Here is a 20900-nt window from a genome sequence, read left to right as displayed (position 1 = left end):
TCAATCCACGAATGGATAGGTCCATTGATGAGGGCAGAGCCCTCATCATCCAATCACCTCTTAAAGTCCCCACCTCTCAACTCTGCCACACTGAGAATCAAGTTTCAGCACGAGTTTCAGAGGAGATATTAAAACCATAGCAGTGGTCTTTTGTGACTGACTTCTTTCACTCAGCATAATATTTTCAATTTCATTCATTTTGCAGCATGTATCAGGACTTCATTACTTTTTATGACTGAGTAATATTCCATTGTATGAATACACCATATTTTGTTTATCCAAGCAATGTCAGTTGATGGACATTGTTTTTTCCCCCACCTATTGGCTCTACAATGCTGCTATGAAGCCTTATGTGCAGGATTTTGTGTAGACATATGTTTTCATTTCTCTTGGGTATATACCTAAGAGTAGAATACATGTACTTAGGAGGGTCATATTGTAACTCTATATTTGATTGTGTGAGGAATTGCCAGATTGTTTTCCAAAGTGGCTGTATTATTCAAAATTTCCACTGTGTATGAGGATTCTGATTTTTTCACATCCTCATCGACACTTGTTATATGACTTTTTTATTTTAACCATCTGTAATCGGTATTAGGGTTCTCCAGAGAAACAGAACCAATAGAATAAATACGTATGTATGCATATCTATCTATCTATCTATCTATCTATCTATCTACCTACCTACCTACCTACCTACCTATCATCTATCTATCTGATATAGGCTTATGAAAGGCAATTTGTCAGAAGAACTGGCTCATGTGATTATGGAGGGTAAGAAGTCCTACAATGTGTTGTATGCAAGTTGGAGAACAGGAAAGTCAGTAGCATGACTCCATCCAACTTTGAAGACCTGAGAACCAGGGGAGCTGATAGTGTAACTCTTAGTCCAAAGCAGATGGCCTGAGGACTGGGTTGTGGAGCACTGATGAAAGCCACAGAGTCTGAAGGCCAGAGAGCCTGGAGTTTTTATATCCAAGGGCAGGAGAAGATGGGTTTCCCAGCTCTAGAAGAGAGAGAGAGTGTGTGTGAGCAAATTCTTTCCTTTGCCTTTTTGTTCTATTAGGGCCCTCAGTTGATCGGATGGTGCCTGCTTATATCTGGGTGAGGGCAGATCTTCCTTATTGAGTCCACTAGTTCAAATGCTAACCTATTCTGGAAACAACCTCACAGGCAGACTCAGAAATAATGCTTTGTCAACCATCTAGATATCCCTTAACCCAGTCAAGTTAACACCTAACATTAACCATTACAAGTTCGCTCTTTGTCAACTTGGCATCCACATGTGTCTCCTTAAGCCACACTTAATCTTCAAATAAAGACAATAACAAGGTCATAGTTCAACCTAACATGATACACCTGAAAATGCATCAAACCCTTCCTGAGAAGAGGAGGTAAAGTCCTTGAGGGATATTTACTCTTCTCCTGATAGTCCATAATTTAGATACTATGACATAAAATTAGCAATACTTAAATACTGATATAAAGTTAATACATCTTATCTTACATGATAAAGGAATAGGAGAGGAAATAAAGCAAAGATATTCGCTTACTATGTGTATATATACACACAAACTTTTTTTTAATACTTTAAGTTCTAGGGTACATGTGCACTACGTGCAGGTTTGTTACATAGGTATGCATGGGCCATGCTGGTGTGCTGCACCCCTCAACTCATCATTTACATTAGGTATTTCTCCTAATGCTATCCCTTCCCCATCCCCTTACCCCATGACAGGTCCCAGTGTGTGATGTTCCCCGCCCTGTGTCCAAGTGTTCTCATTGTTCAATTCCCACCTGTGAGTGAGAACATGCGGTGTTTGATTTTCTGTCCTTGTGATAGTTCACACAAACATATTTTTTAGCAAAATAGGGAAAAATGCTCATGACAGTTACAGTCTTTAGTTCTGTAACTGGTCACATGGTCATAGCTGGTATTGATCATTACCTTTTTGTACTATCCATTCTGTATTCCCATTGTCTTCAACAAGCACCTTAGCTGGTGATGGTTTTCTCACCTAATGGAGTGACCCAAACCTTCATTTCGTTTGTAGTCCTTAATGGGTTGGGTTGTTGTATTTTCCTACTGACCTTAATCACAGGGCATAGTTATATGAAGAGATACCCTAAGGGATCTCCTCTATTCCAGACATACTCTTCCTTCCTCCACTGTGGACTAGTAGTCCAATTTCCCAGAAGTAGTCTGGATCAATCATGCCAGCCAACACTGTCATTCCCTTCTTAGCCTGTTGACTCAGAGACATGAAAATCCCAATATGGCTGGGTGGCATTTTAACCTTCAGTTGAATGGAGTCATTGTTGTGTCGCCTGATGGAAGCATTCTTCCTTCTGGAACTAACTTCTAGGGTGGCAGAGCATAAAGTTGTGGGAATAGGAAGCAAAAAGTTTGCTAGTGGCTCACTAGGGATAATGGTGAGTGGTGGCCTTTCTCTTTCCCCTCCTTGATTCCTGGACCCATGAATGCTGAGATGAGAGAAGTAGTAGCATATATTGGATACTGATTCAGAGCATATTTAGCAGTCTGGAGAAATTTGTTCCAGCCCTACAAAATATTGTCACCTAGCTGTGCTGCATCTGTGACTTCAAAATGACATTCCACAATTTTAGCAAGCCAGCTGCTTCAAAATGATGAGAGACATGGTAAGACCAGTGAATTTCATGAGCACGAAACCATTGTCACACTTCTTTGGCTGTGAAGTGAATTCCTGTTCTCCTTTTCCCCTGCAAAGGGAAGTGATGGCTGAGGGGATCGTCCTTGGCAACAGGATTTGGGGTTGAGAGTGTAGTATGTGATGATAGCATTGGGGTTCCAGGGTGTAGGTGTGTGTGAGGTGGTGTCAGGGCTGGGATGTGGGATGTGGCAACTCTGGCACTAGGGATGGTGCAGTAGCAGGTTTTGCTCACGGGAGGGGGAGCAGTGTGGACTCTGGGCAGCTCTGTCACTAGTGCAGCTTTGACAAAGACTGTGGGGGTCCCTGGTGATAAAATTGTGGTGGCATTGCAGATCTGTGCCAGATTGCATGATAGGGTGATGCAGGTAAAATGCTTCCTATGTTTTTCTACATGGTCACTCTCAGTTTTTCTTCTCTACTGGGTTGCTGCAACTTCTTCACTGTACTTTGGAGATTTCCTGGATTATTTCTGTTTGTGGTAGTTGTTAAATCATTCATTGCATTTGTGGTGGGATGTGGGTTGGGACTTCCTCATCTACCACCTTGCTGATGTCACTCTTTGTAGAAATAGTTTCTGAGGTCAGTGTTTAATATTTGTTCTCACATCAGGGTTACCCTGAGCTGCCTTATTCCCCACTCCTCTCCTGTAAACTAGCCAGTCTACAGTCTAGGCTATATCTTCATTAGATCTATGAATCCCTTCCCACTACAATCTCCATTGTTCTTGAGAGTGCCCTAAGGCTTACTCTGTTCCAAATAAAGTCAGTTCCTTTGGGAAGAGTTTAGAAGCTATTTGTTTTATGGCCAGTTTTCCCTTCTAGGCAAAAATCTCTGAGTCAGGACTCTGGAGCTGGGGGTAGGGACAGTGCCAAGCCTGTTTTGGAGTGACACCGGTACTCCAGAAGCTTAGAGGGTGGGCTGCAGCCTCGGGTTCTCTCAGCTTGCCAGTCCTGGTGTGGAGTCACTGGCTCATGAATGAAGGCAAGGGCTGTCAGGCCCCAGTATTCTCAGTGTGCCACATCTAAAATGAAGCCTTCATTTCATGGCTGGGAAGTGGAAGAAAAAAGAGAGCACCCTACATCTTGACTGCAGTCACCCAAGACTTGGCCTTGGCAACAAGGTGCTAAGGGCAGAATAAGAAATGTGACAGTCTTGCCCTATGCTCTTGGCTATAGTAGTCTGGAGGGCAGTTTCCACGTCGCTGAACTGGTGGGGAGGGAGATAAAAGGAGTCTTGATTCAAATACCACAGACCTTCACATTTGGTATGGAATTTTTACATATTTTCTTGAGTAGAAGTTTCTTCATTGGCTTAGGGTAAACTCAAGTCCATTTCCAGAGGTCGTTTACAGACCAAGACTAATATTGACTATGCCACTTTAAAAACATGGTTTCCAAGCTTGCTGTAGTCTTTGCTATTCAATTTCACAGGAAGAAGAAAGAGCACAGAGGAGTGTCCATGGGGGATTTTATTGACCATGCCGGAAAGTAGGTCACATCACTATCACTTGTATGTTACGAGGGGGTAGAAATAATGTGTTTCACTCACCAATGGAGTGCAAGTGTCCACCCCAATGGTAAGGGAAGCTGGGAAGCGTCTTTTGCCATGGGTTTAACAGTTTTGTCACACGGGTACTTTAAGTTTTCTCTTATCTTATTTGTATTTTCTAATTTTGCACAATGGATCTATATTTCTAAAGCAATCTAAATATAAATAAATTAGTAAATAGAGAACAAGCAGTGAGGCAGTAAGTGCAGGGAGTAGAGACAATCTCTTCTAAGAAGTTTTGCTGGTGCCATTACTGGAGTGAGAAACTAGGTTAAGAAAAGGTTTCTAAATATGAAGATTCTGGCATATTTTTGAAAGTTGATAAGAATCATCCAGAAGACAGGAAACAATTAATAAGTCTTTGAGTTGGTTCTCCCTAAAAACTATATACAGTGTCTCTTTCACTTGAGAGAGGAGAGGGAAATAACGAAAGAAGGGTTTCAGAATGGTCACCCTTGCTATTTCTTCTAGCTAGACGGTAAGGTTCAGGATTTCAAAGCTTTCCTTGGAACATTTGCAAGCAGGAAAAACACACACACACACACACACACACCAATGACAAAACCAGTGCTTACTGAGCTTGACAAAGTAACAAATTGTGGAAATTTCCAAAGCTAATTATTGCTGTTTTTCTAAAAAATTCCTTTGATATGCTAAGAGTTTTAATTAGAGTCATTAAATGCAGAAACCCTTGGGTTGCAAAGAACATAGGAATAGCCTGCTGATGTGTTGATTATGGGTGGGTTGCTATTTATCAACAGAACTTACCCGTGACATACAAAATGAGACTGTAATGCAGTGGGACTGCCTTTGCAAACTTGCATGGAGTTAACTCCATTACCAGACAATCTATTGGAAAATTCTATGACAGATAGAAAGAAGGCACTGTGGGAACATATAAAGAGAGAAGTTAATTCTCACTGAGGGAATTGGGATCAACTTTAGAGAGGAGATAGCATTTGAACACATTCCAGAAGGCCAGTAGGGATTTAGACAGGAGACCTTGGAGAGAAGGCATGCTAGGCTGGGAGTGCCAACATGGCTGGAAGGCAGAGGATGAGCAATAGGAGGCGTTGGGAGTTAGCTTGGCTGTGGATGGTGAATGTGCGGAAGCACAGTGGAAGGTCAGTCCAGAGAGGGAGTGACAGTACAGCCTGGAGGGTGGAGGGTGATGCATGCCAGCTTAAGGAGTTGTGCTTTTAACTCTTAGTTCTGACCAGTTTTTAGAAAAACTAATCTACTAGTAATACGGAGGCAGGGGTGAGGATGGAAGAAATATTGGAAGCTGACTAGAAGGAGGTGAGTGCACAGTTTGTTCAGGAGGTGATGACACATTGATTAGAGTGGGCAGAGAGATGTGGGGGAGATATTAAGACACCCATAGAGTGTGAGGAGGACTTTTTACAGCTTCTGGAGAGGAGAAAGTGGTGATCACAGATCTACAGGGCTCTTTGAGCCTTCCCCAGATGTGGGACAGAGAAAGTTTGAGGTAGATGCCATTTTAAGAGCCAAGACAAGGATTCTCCCTCTCTGCAGAGCATCCTTGCAAACTCTCGAGGGAAACCAGTGCTTCATGTTGTTAAAGTTTTACAAGTTATGGCATAAGTTGTTCTTCAAGTGCCAAATGCAGTGACCAATAAATCAGAGAGGATTCTCTGAGATTTGCAATTGTGGAATTATTGATTTTGTACCTAGCCTTGGATGCACTGAGCCAGGTCTCCTCTGAGGCAGCATGCTGCAGCCCTGCCCTGTCCAGTCACCTCACTCTCACCTGGAAGAATCCTGTTTTTTAGTGAAAATAAGTCACAGAGGTCCTCACAGGTGAACGCTCCAGGTGCACCCCAGAGAGCTGCCCCACTAGCTCTGGCTGGCTGATGCCGTGTTTGGCTACAAGCACTTCTCGCTATAAATCCACCACAGGTGTCCTCGCTCTCCATCACCCAGTCCTTTGTTCCGTCATTCATTTAGCAAGACTTCACTGAGCCCTTAGAGGCTCGCTGCTTCCCTGTGGGGCTACAACAGTAAACACCACGGACAGGTGCTGGTGGGGAAGACAGCCAAACAGACCAGGAATTATAAAACACCTCGAAAAGTGCTCTGATGGGGGAAACACAGAGTGCTGAGGAAACATGTGGGAGAGTTGTTGGGGAAGTTTCTGGAAGGAAGTGGCCTGGTGAGAACTTCAGTCATCTTGGATGAGTTCTTCTTCCAAGGCTGCAGCCCCACATACCATCTTCTATGCGTTCTGTTGATTCTTCCCTATGACATCTACCAGGTCAGTCCTCTCCTTTCTACTATTACCCATAAGGAATTTTTCCAACAGCTTCTCTGGGAGGGAGAGTTAGGAAACCAGGCAGGCCCGGAAGTTCCAGCTGTGTGGCCTTGAGCGAGTCACTAAACCCCTCTCAGTCTCAATTTCTTCAGCTAAAAAATGGGGACAATAATGCCTTACTCGCAGATACATCTTGAAAAACAAATAAGAAAATATTTCAAAAAACAGCCCCAGGTCTGGCATTTAAAAGATAATCATTCCAGTTTCCTTTCTGAGCCTACAGTCTCTTCTTTTGTTGAACATATTCTCTTGACAGCTGCCAAATTCATCTTTCCCAAACTTAAATCTTATCTCTCCTTTGCTCAAACATTTTCAGATTCCATAGCCTATGGAATAAAGGCTGTCACTCAGGATCTCCGCAGAAATGACTGAAGAGAACATAGGAAGGAGAAAGGGAGGGGTTCCAGGAGCACAGGGCGGGGGCCTCGCTCACACAGGCCGTTGGACATCTGGAAGGTTCCCAGAGGAAGCGATCCCAGAGCTGAGAGATAAAGGCTGAACTAGGCAAGAAGAGGGGGAAAGGAGGTGTCCAGATAAAGGCTGTTAGGGAGGAAGCAGCCAGTAGGGCTGGAGTGCAGAGAGCAGGGAGGTGGTGAGAGGGACCAGGGCCTGTCCGGAACCCAGAGCCTAGTGGGTCAAGAGTTTGTTGGCTTATTTACCGGATGTGAAGCAATGAAAGCCATGCCAGTGCTGTTTCCTCTGTTGTGTTTTGTTTTTGTTCGTGTTCGGTGAGACAGGGTCTTGCTCCATCACTGGGCTGCGTTGCAGTGGTGCCATCTTTGTTCACTATAGCCTTGACCTCCCAGGCTCCAGTGAATCTCCCATCTCAGCCTCCTGAGTAACTGGGATTACAGGCGTGCACCACAATGCCCTGCTCATTTTTGTATTTTTTGGTAGAGATGGGGTTTCACCATGTTGTCCAGGCTGGTCTTGAACTCCTGAGCTCAAGTGATCTGCTTGGCTCGGCCTCCCAAAGTGCTGGGCTTACAAGGTGAGCCACTGTGCCTGGCTGTGCCAGCATTTCAAGCTGTTGCTTGTTGACACATCAGTTTTTCTTGCTTGGACAGGATGATCTCTGTATGCTTGATGGTAAACACCACAGGTGTTCAATACATTTAACTGACCAGGTGAATGCAGTTGTAACTATAGAAATGGAGGGAAAGAATTCTGGTCACTGCATCTTCTGATTTTTCAGGTGAGAGTTCCTTGAAGCTTCATGGCAATTCCCCAGCCACAGAGTGTCTGGAGACTGCTGCAGGTCCAGTCTGAGTTGCTTTTACTCTCCAGGAACACACAGATGTGACTAAAAAAATCTGCATTCCCCCAAAGTGACAAAATTCATGCTACTCCAGAGACCCAGACAAAGGGGAATTAAGCTTGCTTGAACTTGAGCCTGGGGACCAGGACGCTGATGGAGGCTTTGCAGATTCTTGGGGTCTCCATGGAGACGAACAGATTCTGGCAAAATGTCTTTCTTGGGAGAAAGGCAGTGTTGGCTGCTTTCTTTCCTCTGGACGCCCTCAGAATGCAAGACTCATAAAAGTGCTGTGTATAGATTCTCTGCAGACCTGGGGCCATTTTGTACCATTTCTGGCTTCTTCAGAGCCCTCCTGAAGAGCTATCTGGCATCCAGCATCCAGGGTGTCCAGCTGCCTCCACAAACAGTGAGAGCTCATCAGTAATGGGTGACAGAAGTCACACAACCAAGAGCCATGTGTCTGATTCATAACACCTTACGCAAAGTGAATGCTTACGATGTTTTTTTTAGCAAAATATGTGTGGAGAATAAAAAGGAATAATAGCCAAGTTTCCAGGTGACTCTCTTCCTTAGAGCTGAAAAACAAAAACACATGGTTCAGGCTTCTCAAATGTTAAGGGCTTACAATTAACCTACAATTAACCAGAAATCTGGTTATAGAGAAGCTTCTGATCTGATTCAATAGGTACGGAGTGTAGTTGGAAGCTCTGCATTTCTAACAAGCTCCCTGGTGGTGCTCATGCTACTGGTTCGAGGACTGCCCATAGGGCCACAAGGAAGTAAATGGGGCAGCCAACTGTCAGTCAAATTCTGAGCCAGGGCAACAGTCACGCTTGAGTTTACAAGCATGAGGTCCAGTGTAGTGTTGGAAGATTCATTTCTTTTACACCTGTGGAAATATATGAGCATGCATACTGTCTTCGTCTGTTTGTGTTGCTATGAAGAAATACTTGAGGCTGGGTAGTTTAATAGAGAAAAGACTTTTATTTGGCTCACAAATATGTAGACTATACAAGAAGCATGGCACCAGCACCTACATCTGGTGAGGCCTCAGGCTGCTTCCACTCATGGTGGAAGGCAAAGGGAGCCAGTGTGCAGAGATCACATTGTGTGTGTGTGTGTGTGAGAGAGAGAGAGAGAGGTGGGGAAGGAGGTGCCAGACTCTTTTTCCAGGAATGAATAGGATAAGAACTCACTTATTACCTTGAGGATGACACCAAGCCATTCATCAGGGATCTTCTCTCATAACCCAAACATCTCCCACCAGGTCCCACTTCCAACATTGGGAATCACATTTTAAAGTGAGATTTGGAGGGGTCAAACAAACCAAACTCTAGCATATACCAAGTACATGAATTGAATGTTATCTTTACACCAAGGAGACTAGTGTTGTGGGCAAGTCAATATAGCACATGATTTTGAGTGATTTTTAAAATATTTCAGAATCATTGAATATTTTTAATTTTTTTTTCATCATAGCTTCATTCCCTCAACAAGTATTTATGGAATATTTGTCATGTATTAAGCATCTCTGATAGCCATGGAAGACACTCTTCCTATTCTCCTTAAGTTCCCTGTCTAGTGAGTGAGGCAGAGATAAAACAAATGATAATAGTATAACAGTGTTGTGATAGTTCACACTAGCATTGTACAGCAGCATTATGTGAGCCATGGATTCTAGCCTCCAATGTAATTTAGAATTTTCTAGTTGCCATGTTTAAAAATGTAAAACAGCAACAAACCCCGTGTGAAATTAGTTTTAACAGTATATTTTATTTTAATCCACTGTAGTCAAAATTATCCTTTCAATTTGTAATTGATCTAAAAAGGTATTAGTGAGATATTTTGCATTTTAAAAAATGCTAAGTGATAGATAGATTCCCCTCCAAATCTCTCGCTGAAATGTGACTCCCGCTGTTGGAGGTGGGGTCTGGCGGCGGGTATTTGGGTCATGGGGGCAGATCCCTCATGCATGGCACCGTGCCCTTCTCATGCTAATGACTGAGTTCTTGCTTTATTAGTTCCCACCAGATCTGACTGTGGAAAGAGCCTGGAACCTCCTCTTTTCTGTTGCTCCTTGTCTGTCCATGTAACATACCTGCTCCCCCTTCACTTTCCACCATGATTGGAAGCTTCCTGATGCCTTACCAGAAGCAGATGCTGGCACAATTCTTCTTGTATAGGCTTCAGAAGTGACAGCCAAGTAAATCTCGTTTTTTTGTAAATTATCCAGCATCCAGTATTCCTTTACAGCAACGCAAAATGGACGAATACACCAAGTTATCAGAATCCAGTGTACATTTTGCCCTTACAAAACATCTGAATTCGGACTAGCCATGAGTCACACACTCAGGAACCACACATCTGAGATGATTGCAGTCATCAACCACAGTGCGCCAAAGAACTTACTCATGTAACCAAATGCCACCTGTTCCCCAAAAACCTATGGAGATAAAAAATTTTAAATAATAACAATAAAAAAAAAAAAAAGAAAATGGGGGCTCAGGAGATGAAGGCACCAGTGGAAGATCCAATAAGTGATAAGCAGCCAAATCAGAATGGAAGCTGAGGAGTGGAGTGGGGAACAACTGCCTTTGCTGTAGAAGCTGAGGGGTGGGTCAGGGAAAGAGGTAATCTACTGCACTGCAGGGAAGGGTGGGAGAGTCACATCTGGAGGGGTAGAGAAGAGATTTGAGAAGCTTCTGCTACCGGTCCCAAGGAACAGATGGGTGTGGTGGGAAGGTGGGTAGCCACTCCTGGAAACAGTTGAGAGGGCAGGCTTGGTGCTTAGAAATGGGCTCAGAGAGAAACCTTGTGCTCTCTCATCCTGCATCACTCACCTTCCCTCTCACTGGTGGCTGGCTGAGAGACTGTTGTGTCCAGAGGCACAGTGTTTCTGGCTTCTTGTTCTAGCCCAGTGAATCTATTCTGAATGTGTTCTGAGCCCAGGATGGAGCTAAGCTTTGTGGCTTCTGTTCACTGAAGGGTGGCTATCTTCTGTCTTCCTTCAGGGCAGACTTGGAGTGACCCTGTCCTCCTGCCTGTTTTTCTCTTGCTCCTAGAACTCCAGTGCTTCTCTGAGATGATGCCTCAGTGGAGCCTCTGGCCCTTCAGGAAAAGAAGGAACTGCTCTTGAGAGCTCTTTCCAATAGGCTGTCCCAGTCAGCTAAAGCAGTGGCCATAGAGCGGTGGCCAAAATCAAGGGGCGCTCATTCTCGTTCTGACTCTGACCAGAAAGGTGAGACACTGTGCCAGGCTTTTTACAAACATTCCCAACTTATCTCCCCACTTTTTTTTTGAGATGCCACTCAGATTCCCAACTTATCTCCCCGCTTTTTTTTTTGAGATGCCACTCAGACTTACATCCTCTCCCTCTCCCTTTGCCAGAGGAGGAGAAGGACGATCATCCATGGCAAAAGGTAGTTGCAGTGAAGCAACACCAAGAGCCGGCTTCACCTTAGGAGAGGATGCTGCGCCTCCACCCAGTGGTTTCCGGGGCTCTACCTGTTCAGAGAAACTTCTCTAGCAGCAAACTATAGAAATAATCCCTGAAAGTACAGTCTTGCAATTCATTCCTCTTAATAAACCAGTGGACAGGTATTGTCATCCCATTTTACAGATGTGAAAACCACAATGTGATACCAGCTTACTCCTGCAAGAATGGCCATAATTAAAAACTAAAAAAATTAATAGCTGTTGGCGTGGATGCAGTAAAAAAGGGAACACGTCTACACTGTTGGTGGGAATGTAAACTAGTACAGCCACTATGGAAAAGACGGTAGAGATTCCTTAAAGAACTAAAAGTAGAACTACCGTTTGATCCAGCAATCCCACTATTTGGTATCTACCCAGAGGAAAATAAGTCATTATACAAAAAAGATACTTGATCACACATGTTTAGAGCAGCATGCAATTGCAAAAATGTGGAAACAACACAAATGCCCATCAATCAACGAGTGGATAAATAAACTCCGATATATATATGTATATATATATATCCATCCAATGGAATACTACTCAGCCATAAAAAGGAATGAATCAGTGGCATTTGCAGCAACGTGGATGGAATTGGAGAATATTATTCTAAGTGAAGTAACCCAGGAATGAAAAACCAAATATTGTTATGTTCTCACTTGTAAGTGGGAGCTAAGCTATGAGAATAAGAATGACACAGTGGACTTTGGGGACTCAGGGGGAAAGGGTGGGCAGGGGGTGAGAGATAAAAGACTACTAATTGGGTTCAGTGTATATTGCTTGGGTGATGCGTTCACCAAAATCTCACAAATCCACCAAAGAACTTACTCATGTAACCAAATGCCACCTATTCCCCAAAAACCTATGGAGATAAAAAATTTTAAATAATAATAATAAAAAAGAAAATGGGGGCTCAGGAGATGGAGGCACTGGTGGAAGATCCAATAAGTGATAAGTAGCCAAATTAGGATGGAAGCTGAGGTGACTGTGCTTCCCAAGGCCCCTGCTTTCTCCACAGTACACTTCTGCAAACACATAGATCCCAGAGATGTGTGTCTTGTACTTTATACAATAATCAGTCAACAAGTGTTTAAGACTGACAGGTGGGGAAGAATGCTATGCCAGGTGTGCAAGACATGGTTCCCTCCTCAGCGGCTTACACTCTAGGATGACATGCAAAAGCCTGTGATAGGCGAACAAGCAGTGAAATAGCAAGCAAACAAACAAACAAACAAACAAAAATCAAAATAGCTTCAGGAGTAATTTGTGAGTGAGCCTAGATACAATCAGTTAGCATTTAAATTCATAAAAGCTTTAACCTTGGCTGGAGGAGTGTCAGGCAGCAGCTTGGACATAGGTGAGGCATATTTTGAGCTGCGGGCAAGTGGGTCTTCCTAGACTTCCTGAACTCACACTTACAATTTGCCCAGGATTTCAATCTTATTGTTTTCTACCTTTTCCAGGCAGCAGTGAGGATGCCAGGGTCCCTGGGTTTCTAGAAGACAAGTTTTCAGCTGCAGATACAAACATTAGGACGTCAATGTATCTGTCAGGAGAACACCCGGGACAGTGTTGAGAACACAGAACCTGGAGGCTAAACCCCCAGCTTTCTATGCTAGCTGAGAGTCTGTGGGCACATTACTCAGCATCTCTGAACCTCATGCTCCTCCTCCGTGACATGTAGATTGCTAAACCCATCTCACAGGGCTGTCTTCTGCATTTAAAGAATAAAATTACACATGAGGGGTCTGGGCGTCTATCAATGTTTCTGACCCACTTATTTTTTATTAATCCTTTCCCTACACCTAATACTCTAACTAACCTTTTGGATTCTCACTTAATGAGGAAAAGCAAAATTAATTTGAGCAGCTTTGCTATGAACATTTGCGAGTGGTTTCAGTTTGGGAATTCGCCTTCATGGAGAAGAGTGGGTGGATCTACATGGCACACACCATTTCTTTTTTTTTGTTTGAGACGAAGTTCTGGCTCTGTTGCCCGGGCTGGAGTGCTGTGGTGCAATGTCGGCTCACTGCAACCTCCGCCTCCCGGGTTCACACCATTCTCCTGTCTCAGCCTCCCGCATAGCTAGGACTACAGGCGCCTGCCACCATGCCTGGCTACTTTTTTTGTATTTTTAGTAGAGGCGGGGTTTCATCGTGTTAGCCAGGATGGTCTCGATCTCCTGACCTCAGGCACACACTATTTCTTGACAACTTAAAAGTCATTCCCAATCTCCTTTCCCCTCAGGGCCTCTTGCTCAGAGGCCAGAGCACCAAACGCTTGTAAAGGCCATGCAAGTCAGTTCTGCCCCATCCATTCTCTCATGCTTCCATGCAGCGCTCAACAGAGGGTATGAGGACATTCAATATGTGCCAGGCACCATTTTGGTCACAGAGGAGACAGGCGGAAAAGAGAAATAGATACAGTCATGCTCCACATGAAGATGTTTTGGACAATGACAGTTGGCATATATGCTGGTGATCCCATAAGATTAAAAGCCCGTATTTTTACTGTACTTTTTCTATGTTTGATTATGTTTAGATACAGAAACACTTACCATTGTGTTACAATTGCCTATAGTATTCAGTACAGTAGCCTGCTGAACAGGTCTGTAGCCCAGGAGCGATAGGTCATACCATATAGCCTAGGGGTGTGCATGCTAGGCTGTACCATCTAGGTTAGTGTAAGTAAAATCTAAGATGTCCACATAATAATGAAATTGGCTAACAACACATTTCTCAGAATGTATCCCTGTTAAGTGACACATGACTATATATGCGTTAGATAATGCTATGAAAAACGAAGCATGGAAAGGATGGGGGAAGGGAAGCTGGAATGATGAATAGGATGGTCAGGGAAGGTCTCACCGCAAAGCTGAAATGCGAGCAAAGGCTGAAGGAGGTGAGGGGGTAAACTGGGAGGTTAGAGGCGGACATCATGCCAGACGGAGGGAACAGCAAGTGCAAAAGCCCAGTCAGGGAGAGTGCCTGGCCTGTGACAAAGCAGTGGGAGCTCAGGCTGGAATGTGCAGTAGGAGGAGACAGGAATATGCAGTAGGGGGGAAGTCAGCGCAGAGATGGGCTGGCCAGATCACGCAGTCCTCCTAAGCCCCCCTGAGGAGCCCGGACTTTACTCCTGAGTGTGCTGGGAAGCTGTTGGAGGGTTTGGAGCAGAGGACTGGCACAGTCCCACTTCTCCTTCAATGTGCTCACTGTGGTTGCTGTATTGAGAACAGACAGAATGGGGGAAGGGAAGAAGGTGGGAGCCATCCTAGGCACTGGGTCATATGATGGCACCTCGGACCAAGGGTGGTAGTGGAGGTAAGCAGACATCAGCTGGAGGCTTCTCGGAAAGGTTTTGATTTCCTAATAAAAAAAGACAGACCGTGCTGAAGTGGCTCTTCTGCCTTTCCTCTTCTTCATGGCCACGATGCTCTGACTTGCAGCAGCCATTTTTGGCTAAAACACATGTAGAGACATCGTCTCTTCATATTGGGTTCAAAGTTGAGCCTCTGAACAAAGGGCAGTTGTTCAGAGTTGTTGTTTTGTGAATGAACAGACTCCTGCCTGGGAATGCTCTGCAGTCAGGCTTTCTGTGGCTTGCAGCTGAATGCACCATCTTCAGTGAAACCACACCCTCAAAGACTCCCCGCTCTCCTGAACCCCTTCACCAAGACCACACCAACGACAAAGGCCAGATTTGAAGCTGCTCATGAGCAACTCCAAAAAGCAGAAGGCCCCTTGGTGACTGTGGGGGGAAAGGATCTCAAACACGTTCTCTCTTAAGCCCCATTCATCTGAGCTAATCTCCAAATGGACAAAGTAATCAATTTAAGTAATAAATATGGCTTATTCCAAGGGCTGAATAAATGACTGGAACAATTCCCCAAACTGTGGTTTCCATTGAATAATTGAAATTATGCAAGGGCATGGAAATTTTTCAACAAATAAAATATGTCTGAAAATCTATTAAAGATATGTCTGCAAAAACCATTTGAAAAGGCCCAACTCAGCAATAAAAAATAAATTACATTTCCGTTCTTGCTCTTGCTCCCTTTGGGAAAGAGTCTATTACAATCCACTTCGTGGACAAATGAAACAGGCACATTTCAGAATAAATGACTCCCCATGTTCTAACCAGGATGTTTAGACCACGAGATAATGATTCTACACTGAAAATAGGAAAACATCCCTTCACTGTTGCTCTGATAATGTATCTGCTGTTGTGTCTCATCTGTGGGGCTTTTGGAATCTGAGTTTTCCACCTGTGAATCTGAGTGACAGACAACTTTACTCAGAGATGTTGGAGCTCATGTGGGCCAAGTAGACCAGCCCTGTGGGGAACGAAGCCTTCACTGGAATCTCTTATTTGTGTTTTCATCTTATCCTGAGCAACAGGGTTCAGAGGAGAAAGGCCCTCCAAAGGCTAAGCTGGAAAGTTGACCAAAGGAATGAAGGAATGTAATTTTTGAACTGTGAGTCTAAAGGCCTTCTGGGTAATTTCTTTCCAATGTGATGCAGCTTTGTGAGTTGGCTTTGAAAGTTGTTTGAGGTTGTGGCTCCACCAGCCTCCTACATTGTCGTCTTCATATTGGGTTCAAAGCTGCTTCCTTGACTTCTCTTCAAATAAAGACCACATAGCTTAAAGCTATAATCTTTTTGCTTCCGTTTCTTCTCATTGGTTTTTACTGTTGCTCTGAGAGCTGGCCTGCATTTTGCTAACTGCCTTGGGCAAGGCATGATCTGTGATTTCCCCTCTCCAGATGGGCACCAGCATGCAGAGGCTGCACATTTGTGCTGGACTGGGCTGGCCATCCATATTTACCTTCAAGCAGAGGTGATTCATTCTCTGGGAAACTTGGAATGGGCAAGAGACACAGCTTCTCCTCACGCTAAGTCCAGACCTCCTCTCCACTGAGAAATAGCAGAGCCATGATTCCATTGCTTAAAGAAAGCTAGTTGCCTCTAGCCCCAAATGAAGAAAAGAATAAATAAACAAATTGCCCACATGAATGGCCTGCTGCATGGAAGGCAGGCAGCTCAGCGGGGACGAGGTGATAACTAGTGGTTGAAGTAGGGCCGCTTCCTCCAAACACAGAGAAAACTACAGGTGTGCTACCAGCCTTTATCTTGTAAGCAAGGGAAGTGGATTCTCTTAAACAAGACCAAGGCTCTTGCTGGGTGTGGGAAGGGAGGTGGAGAATGGTTGTCTTTTTTCTTCCATGGTGACAGCAAGCCTACTAATGATTAGAAAGAGAAGGCTGAGATGAGATGATTGCTTGAGGCCAGAAGTTCGAGACCAGCCTGGGCGACATAGTGAGCTCTCATCTCTACTAAAAATAAAAAGATTAGGCCAGGCATGGTGGCTCACGCATGTAACCCCAGCACGTTGGGAAGCTGAGATGGGCAGATCACTTGAGCTCAGGAGTTTGAGACCAGCCTAGGCAACATGGAGAAACCCTGTCTCTGCTAAAAATACAAAAATTAGCCGGGTGTGGTGGCGTGCCATGTGCCTGTAGTCTCAGCTACTTGGGAGGCTGAGGTGGGAAGATCACCTGAGCCTGGGGAGGTTGAGGGTCTGGTGAGCTGAAATGATGCCACCGCACTCCAGTGAAGGCAACAGAGTGACATCCTGTCTAAAAAAAAAATAAAACCCACAAAAATAGCTGGGCAAGGTGCTATGCACTTGTAGTTCCAGCTACTCAGGAGGCTGAGCTGGGAGGATTGCTTGAACCCAGGAGATCTAGGCTGTAGTGAGCTATGATTATGCCACTGCACCCCAGCCTGGGTGACAACAGCGAAAATCTGTCTCTAAAAACAAACAAACAAACAAAAAACAGAAACAGAGTGCCTTGGTAATAGAGTTGTGAGCACTTTCTATCTGCCAGACAACAGAGCCAACGACTTTATATATTTTAATTCATTCAATCCACAAAGCAATATCATGAGGAATCTGCTCTTAGCCCCATTTTACAGGTGAGGAAAAGGAAGCTTAGAGAAGGCAAGTGCCCTGCCCAGGGTACCAGGTAGCAAGGGGGGTGGAAAGATTTGGAGGCAGGCAGTCAAAGTCATCACTCAGCCTGTACAGGACTGCTTTAAGGGCTGCCCGGATGGCTTCTGTAGATGCTCAAGGTGTGTAAAATTGAGTTTCTATTTCTTAGTGACCTGAAATCTGCTCTTTTACTCAGGTGTGAGCACCTCCTCTTTTACATTCTCTCTCCTTGCCTCTTCCTCAATCACCCTTTTATAATCCAATAAAGGGAATAGCAATGGCTACGCTGAAAGGGGAAGTTGCTTTTGGAGCTTTTGGCTTACAGCAGCTCTCTTTTATTCACAGGGGATCTTTCCCAAGACTGTCAGTGGATGCCTGAAATTGCAGATAGCACCGAACCCTATATATACGCTCTTTTTTCCTATACATACATATCTATGATAAAGATTAATTTATAAATTAGGCACAGTAAGAGATTAACAACAATAATAACATAATAGAACAATTATAACAATAAGCCAGCATCACCACTCTTGTGCTTAAGGCCATAATTAAGTAAAATAAGGATCACTTGAACACAACCACTGTGATACTTGGACAATTTGATAATTGAAGACAGCTATTAAATGGTACAGACAGTGTGGAAATGCTGGGCCAAAAAAGGATTCCCATCCCTGGCAGGATGGAGGAAGACAGCCTGAGATTTCGTCGTGCTACTCAGAAGGTCATGCGATTTTAAACTTATGAACTGCTTATTTCTGGGATTTTCACTTAATGTTTTTGGTTGACTGTGGGTAACAGAAACTGCAGATGAGGGGGACTCCTGCTCTTGTAGTGGAGCACTGGCAGGCTGCTCAGCTGACCTTGGCAGCCCTGGACCCTGGGACAGTCCATCAGCCTCACTGATTTCTCTCCCCTCAGTGGCAACCTGAGAGTAGCTTCACCTGTGGCTTGAATAGCGTCCGGTAATTTCATTGTGGATTGTTGAGTTCACTGGCATGGCTGGAGGGGATGGCAGTAGAAGCATCTGTCAGAAGCAAGTCAGAAGTGAGAGAACCCAGTTGGGAGTACAAGGGACCATTTGCCAATGCCCTGTTGCCACGAAACCTGGTCTCCCAGGGTGGTCGGGCTGCTGACTGGGAGGATAACTGAGATTAATGTGACTTCTAGACCACAGGAGGGTCTCTTTCCCTACCATTCATGTGCCCCATTCCTATCCTGATTTTTGAAATGTTACAATTGGACATTTTCATTTAAGGGTCCTTATCTTAAAAATCAATGGTGGATTAACCAGTAAAATGAAAGAAAGGAGAAAAGTTTTATTTTAATGAGAAGATTCAGACTTTTGTAATCAGAAAATCTATAAGGAACTTTTTATATTACACCATACATGTAAGCTATGAATTTCAAAAAATAACATTATATTTTGAGTTACACATGGAAGCAACTGTGGAATGCCAAGATCTTTTGATAACTTTTAGTGTCTATTGGTGCTTTCGGTCTTAATATGGGCCTAGTTAAAATGTAAGTACTCTTGAAAGATCACAACTTTGCATGAGTTTTCTATTGCTATGTAACAAATTACTATGTATTTAGTGGTTTCAAACAATGCCCATGTATTTGCTTTGTAATTTCTGGCAAGTCATTTCCATTTCTGGACTTCAGGTTTCCCCTCTGTAGTGTGCAGTGGGAAGTTGGTGAGTTGGAAGCATTTCCTAAGGCCCTTGTCAGTTTAGACATTCTGAAACTTGGTTCCAAGATAACAGAATTCTCTAATTTTACAAATTTTTGTCATTAATGACAAGGAAGAGTGACAAAAGGAATGAGAATGGCTCACAAAAGTGGAAACCTATGGAATAACTACTACTAATAGAGCCTTTAGGATTGCCTTGGTTTATGAAAAGAACTTTCAAATGGTAGTTTATGTCAGAGAAGAAGCAGGCCAGGAGTGGCCAAACTTGTGTCTCACAAGTTAATTCATTCAGGCACTCTTATCTTCAAGCATCAGGAAAAAACTCTATAACACAAGTTTCAAAAATTAAAATAAAACCCAAGGCCAGGTGCGGTGGCTCATGCTGGTAATCCTAGCACTTTGAGAGGCTGAGGGAGGTGGATCACTTGAGGTCAGGAGTTCGAGACCAGCCTGACCAACCTGATGAAACCCCATCTTTACTAAAATACAAAAATTAGCTGGGTGTGGTGGTACGTGCCTGTAATCCCAGCTTCTTGGGAGGCTGAGGCAGGAGAATCCCTTGAACCTGGGAGGTGGAGGTTGTAATGAGCCAAAATCATGCCACTGCGCTCCAGCCTGGGTGATAGAGTGAGACTCCATCTCAAAAAAAAAAGCACCCCAATAACAACAAGGCTTCTTGTATTTAGGAGCAGAGAGTGAGGAAGACAGTATTTCCTCCTGTCCTCCTTTAGCCACAGTAAGATTGTACTTCTCCCCTCTGAAGATGGACATTCCATGTGACTTTTCCGGTCAGTGGAATGTGAGTGGAGGAGGGGCAGGTCTCTTCTGGTTGGAAGTATTTGAGAGCTGGTCCTGGTGTGTGGTTCTCTTCCCTCCTGCAGTGACCGTGCAAGTAAATGGTGATATGGTAGTGCTACAGTGAAGACAGTGTCCGGAAGGTGCAAAAACTTAGGTTATACTTTTGCATGACTGAGAAATAAACCATTGTTTTTTTTAAAGCTTCTAAGACTTGGGGGATGTTTGTTACTGCAGTATAACCCAGCATATCCTAATGGATACAGCAAGAAACAGACCACACAGTTGACAAATAGTAGAGATTGTGATCTAGAGAAATATCAGTTTACTGGAAGAGGAATTAGAAAAAAAACTCTGGTAATCCAAATTCCTGGATTAAACTATTCAGGTTTTCTTTATCTGCTCCCTCAGGCTTGAGAGAGTTGCTGAAATGTTAGAAAGCAGAGAGCAGGAATCTGAAAGAGATGAAAAATCAGTTTGGATTCACAGATTGAATTGCCGACCTCTGGCCAACTGAGAGTTGCAAGTTTGCAAGCTTGGTTTTCTAAGGATATACCTTTCACAGTATCTTCTAAAGTCTTCTCCTGATTTGCTTGTTTTAGTTCTGATGGGCTGGATGCAGTAAAGACATTGGAATCTTGTCTTTAAACTAAATAATTTAGGATTTCTTTTTACACTGTTGCTATGTTTGGGCCAATGTGTTTCACCTGCTTTCTTAAAAAACTTTTCCTGCTGCTTCTGACTCAGATCGATTTCCTGGAATATTCCTCTGAGCTAACTCTTTGTTCTCTCTCTTTCTTTCCTTCCTCAAGAGGAGAATCTGTTACAAGTCAAACATCAATCACCAAATCTAACACTTTAGTCTTCCCCCTACTGAAATTGAGCCTACGTTAGTCTTCTCAATACCTCCCATCCCATGAGATAGTCATTCTCAGACCCCAGAAGAGATAACATAAAGTTCAAAAGTAGGTATAAGTAAGCTTAGAAAAAAATAACCAATTTATTTGCTTGTTTATTTTTAAATCAAGTACTAAACGAACTCATTTTCTTTCCTTGTTTAAATTTAATTTTTTTATCAGCAGTATACTCATGTGGTTCAAAATTACAAAGATGTAA

General features: G+C 43.7%; 1 long non-coding RNA gene across 1 annotated transcript in view; it reads left to right on the top strand.

The window, feature by feature from the left end:
- LOC108516961 (uncharacterized) overlaps positions 1 to 13055 on the top strand; it is a 29538-nt gene extending 16483 nt beyond the window's left edge. The window contains exon 2 of the long non-coding RNA XR_001881959.1: positions 12769 to 13055. This is a non-coding gene — a long non-coding RNA (uncharacterized LOC108516961). The remainder of the gene's footprint in view (positions 1 to 12768) is intronic.
- The last annotated feature ends 7845 nt before the right edge of the window (positions 13056 to 20900 follow it).

This window comes from Rhinopithecus bieti, unplaced genomic scaffold (genome assembly GCF_001698545.2).
Source record: "Rhinopithecus bieti isolate Rb0 unplaced genomic scaffold, ASM169854v2 scaffold_37914, whole genome shotgun sequence".
Lineage (NCBI taxonomy): Eukaryota > Metazoa > Chordata > Mammalia > Primates > Cercopithecidae > Rhinopithecus > Rhinopithecus bieti.
Note: the sequence above shows the minus strand (reverse complement) of the source record. Positions and strands in the feature narration are given on the sequence as shown.